This window comes from Ailuropoda melanoleuca, chromosome 7 (assembly GCF_002007445.2).
Source record: "Ailuropoda melanoleuca isolate Jingjing chromosome 7, ASM200744v2, whole genome shotgun sequence".
Classification (NCBI taxonomy): Eukaryota; Metazoa; Chordata; class Mammalia; order Carnivora; family Ursidae; genus Ailuropoda; species Ailuropoda melanoleuca.
The window spans coordinates 31224024-31228702 of record NC_048224.1 but is presented as its reverse complement, the minus strand read 5'-3'; the positions used below and the strand labels follow the sequence as shown (position 1 = coordinate 31228702).

The window sequence follows — 4679 nt, the reverse complement described above, 5'->3', positions numbered from 1 at the left end:
AATAAATAAATAAAATCTTTAAAAAAAGAAAAACAAAAAACCATTCTTAGTTCGTAGGCCACACAAAAACAGGCAGTGAGCTGTAGTTTGCTAACCCCTGGCCTAGAAAGGCAAGCTGACCCAGAATTAGAAGTGCTGAGAAAGGCAATAAAACCATGAGGTGGAAACCCTAGGAAGCCAAAGTGGAATCTAGCTGGATTTCATTTTCCTTTGGCTTCCATTTTCCCTCCCCAGGCTCATTCCACATCGCTTCCCTGGGCTCCTCAGCACTTGTTTTCAACCAATGTGCCCATTTTCTCATGCCCCCAGTGTTACACCATTCAGAACAATATTTGCTTAAAATAGGATTCTGGAAGACTGAAGAACATTTGAGACCCAAAGTAATAGCTTTCTATTGAAGGGCTTTCATGCATTGAGAGATGTCATTTCATTAATATGAATAAATCTCTGTGTGCCCCCTTGATGAAATATCATGCTGGCTTCTATTCCTCTCACCAAAGAAACATGCTTCTGCTTGCATGACTTGGGGCAGCCCTGAAGGCAGGAACAGATGTACATACCTATGCTGGAATGAGTAGTGACCACCTATCTGAGGGGAAAAAATATTCTGCAGGTCTGCTGTGGAGACTGAGTTGCCTTGAGACCTCACTGCTCTTTTTTAGAAGTGGACAGATTTTAGGTAGTTTCATTCATGATATGTGAATAAAATAAAAGTTACAATGTATGACAGATCACATCATCACTTAAATGAGCATTTATTATATACTTAGTGAATACTTGGCACTTTGACAATGAGCAGTAAGTTATCTCCTTCAGCTCTCACCTAGTTATTTTTGGATCTCTTATTAAACCTCTGTGGCCTATTAACTAAATGATTTCTGAGAGACGAAGCTCAGAAATGACCTCTCTCAGTGCATGAAAGCCCTTCATTAGTAATGAGAGCCACTTTTCAGACATCTCTTTCGTCTCTTCTCCCTTTGCTCAGCTCTCTCTCCTAGACGTTCTGTGCAAAATTTTCAACTTTCTCATGTACAAGGAGTCTGGAAGTAGGCGGTCTCATTCTTACCTCATTCTCATCTGTGGTGTTGGCACGACATCAGAACAATTCTTCAATAAATATCTGCCAAAATGAAGGGTTGGGAATGGGTTTTGAACCACGGAAGCCACTCCCGGGAGACTGATAGGTAAGTGGAAAGAGTCACAGGCCTAACACCCATGCCTGGCTAGGTGACCTGGTTAAACCAAACCTTTCTGATTTTTAAAATAAATGTTTGCATTGCTGGCTTTTGGAATCAGGAAGGGTTTGCACTTCGCAATTATCTTCTCAAATCTTCCGTCGTTTGCAAATTGGGGATGATAATCTATAATGTCCAGGAGTGAAGTGAGATCTAGAGGAACGTTTATGAGGCGCCTGGCATAAGGCTGGGTGCGGTGGGGTTTGGGGGCGGAAGTGGTATCGGCTATTATTTTTATTATGGGCAAAACCAATTCCTTCCAGCGGAGAACACGCTTGCAGGCCGGCTGGGGCTGTGAAAAGCGCAGAGACCTCAATCTTCAGCATTTTCCATTTCCTTAGCCCTGAGCCTGCTTTTCCCTTTCTGCCCATCAGTTGGCGCCTTTTGCCGTCCTTTTTTTCCCTCAAGCTGGTTTTGGGGGCTGCGGTCGCTCCGCAGCTCGCAGGTCACATGGCCTGCCGGAGCGAGGGGACCCGGCGCGGGAGCTGCGCCGCGGGAGGAGGTGAGGCTCGGGCGCGCACCCGAACCGCGCTGCGCCCGCTCCGCCCGGGCCTCAGGGTTGGGCGATGGCTCCTCTGTGGCAATGAGCCAGCCCGCCTAGGCGACACCAGAGGCGGCCCTCGGCGTGCGCCGAGGACGGAGCTGACCGCCCCCACCCGGTAGGTTTTCCCTGCGTGCAATCTGCCCAGCCCCTCTGGCATCGCGGCCGGAGCGCGGCGACGAGGATTACCCGGGCCGCCGCTGGCGCGGGGAGAGCTGCGGCGGGTGCTGGCGCAGCTCCGGAGGGCCTGCGCACCCGGCCGTGCGCTCTGGGCAGGCGAGCTTCGCTGCGGCCCGGCCCGGGGCTCCGGCCGCTTCCTGCCGGAGGACCGCGGAGACCCCAGAGAGGCGTCCCCCGCGCGGCCGGGGCGGGTGTCAGGGCAGGGATGAATGAGTGTCGCGGCGAGGGCGTCTCTCCACCCTTCGCCCGCTTCGGCAGCTCGGCGAGGCCGACAGGAAGGCGCGAGCCAGGCGCGTGCGAGCCCAGGTAAGACCCTGCTCCTGGCCAGCCTGGCCGGGCCTCACAGCCAAAGGGCGCATCGTCTAATGGCCGCCGGCACGCGGCGAGGGTCCCTCTTGCGTCCGCCCCTCGGGCCAGCCGGGCTCGCCAAAGCGCTGCCGCGGCGTGGGGTTTCTGCGCGCGACCTCGCAGCCCGGGGACCGAGGAAGGGCGACCCGGCAGAGGAAGGCGTCCCTCCTAGCTCCCGGAAAGACCAGCCGAAGGGAGCCAGCGCCGCGATCGGATCCTTTAGTCTCTACCTACGGGTGGGGAAACTGAGGCCCGAGAGCGGCGGGGACTGCCCAAGGTCAGCAGCAGACGATAGATCCGGGACTGTGGTCTTCCGCTCCCATTCTCTTTTCGCGAGGAGTGGAGAGGACCACCCCCCTAGTCAAATCCTCCTCCTGGCCTCTGGGCGCGGGCGTTGCCGGTGCCGCACTGCGCCCGAAGTGCCCAGGGGCTAGAGCTCCTGCTGGGTGGGTGTGACCCTGGCACCCCCTGCTGGTCCCGTGCTGCCCCCGGGAGAAGCGCAAAGCAGCTCCAATGATGATCTCACTATGCGGCCCGTTAGCAAAACCTGCAGGTGTGTGTGCGTGTGCGCACGTGTATTTCCCCAGGAGCACTGAACCTGGTAAGGGGGATAGCTTTTTTTAGGGGTGCAATTCTAGAGTGCACTGTACCAGGTACTTTGGGAGGTGACAAGAGAAAACTACGTGTGTCTAACACCTAACATTATTAAGATTATTAGAATTTTTTAAAGGATTAGCGTATTACAAAGCATTCAGGAAACAAAAATGTAAAGGAGAAAATAAAGATAACTTAAAATTTCATCTAGATTGTTGAGATTTTCTGGATATCGTCTTAAAGTTTTCTCTGCATACAAACATCTAAACCTATAAGGTGGACAAAAATAGTATCTTGTTTTAATTTGCACATCTGGTTACCCAGGGGGAACTAATACCGTTTCCTCTGTGTACTGGCCTTTTGCATTTGCAGGGGTGAACGATCTTAATTCTTTTGCCCCACCCCACCCCCCTTTTAAAAGTAATTTCTGTGCCCAACCTGGGGCTCGAACTCAGAACTGCAAGATCACCAGTTGCACACTTCACTGTCTGAACCAGCCAGGCGCCCCTCTTTTGCCCCTTTTTCAACTGGAGTATCTTTCTGTACCTGATTTTTAAGCACTCTTTATATATTAAGCATTAAAGAAGTAATTCTGTCATTTATGTTGCATAGTCTTTCCCAATTTGCTTGATGGTTTTGTCAGTTTTTCATCTTTGACCATATACAAATTTAACTTTTTCATTTAGTCATATATATATACGTATATATATGTGTGTGTGTATATATATATATATTTAATGGTTTATTTAATATATATATTTAATGGTTTCTGCTTTGCTTGTGGACCTTGCTGAGAAGGGGCTTTCCTTTAGGCCTTTCCTAAAATATGTAAATATTCTTCTGTATTTTCTTCAGGTACCTTTAAGCTTTTGTTTGAATATTTTAATGTGAAATTTATTCTAGCTTAAGTTGTAAAGTGGAGAGCTAATTTACTTTTCCTGAAGAGTTAGGCAGTTGCCGCAAAGCTATTAAGTCCATTTTTCACCCCCGATTTAAATTGCTTCCGTTACGGTGGATTAAGTTATTACATGTTTGTATCTGTGTGGATTTTCTCATCTGTCTATTTATCAGCATATTTTGGTGCTGGTGCCATGTTATTTTAATTACTGAAGTTTTATAGTAGGTTTAAGATCTGGTCAGGCAGATTCGCTCTTACTACTCTGTAATATCATTTTCCTGGCTCTTAGAAAAATCAATTTTATTGAAGTATAGTTAACATGCCATGAAACACACCATTTAAATGTATATTTTGATGAATTTTATCAAATGTAACCACCATCGTAATAAAAAATTATGAAGCACTACATAAAATTGATGTCATCATTGCCATGCTAATCTTTGAGACATCCTCCCAATTTTTTTATATGTGCCAGCAAAGTGAGGCCCCGAGTGTCATGTTCACCATCCCAATGCCCGGCACAAGACTCAGTATTTGTTGAATGAGTGTTTAATAATTATCATAAAAATAGTACCTACTCTTTACAAAAGTGTTGAAAGGGGGCGCCTGGGTGGCTCAGTTGGGTAAGTGTCTGCCTTCTGTTTAGGTCAGGATCTCAAGGTCCCAGGACCTAGCCCCATGTCAGGCTTCCTGCTCAGCGGGGAGTCTCCTTCTCCCTCTGCCCGTTCCTCTCCCCCGTTCATGCTTGTGTGCTCTCTCTCTTCTCTCTCTCTGAAATAAATAAAATCTTTTTTTAAAGAAAGTGTTGGGGGGGGGGCGCCTGGGTGGCACAGCGGTTAAGCGTCTGCCTTCAGCTCAGGGCGTGATCCCAGTGTTATGGGAT

General features: G+C 48.7%; 1 protein-coding gene across 3 annotated transcripts in view; it reads left to right on the top strand.

The window, feature by feature from the left end:
* Nucleotides 1–1069: 1069 nt before the first annotated feature.
* The window catches only part of PGAP4 (post-GPI attachment to proteins GalNAc transferase 4), a 16725-nt gene continuing 13115 nt past the window's right edge, over nt 1070–4679 (top strand). For 2 of the 3 annotated variants that reach the window (XR_004626523.1, XM_011233873.3), the window contains exon 1: nt 1070–1894. The gene's annotated coding sequence lies outside the window, so the exon portion shown is untranslated. Of the gene's footprint in view, nt 1895–2129; nt 2263–4679 lie in introns of those variants that run through there. The other variant, XM_019807199.2, reaches the window with a different exon arrangement.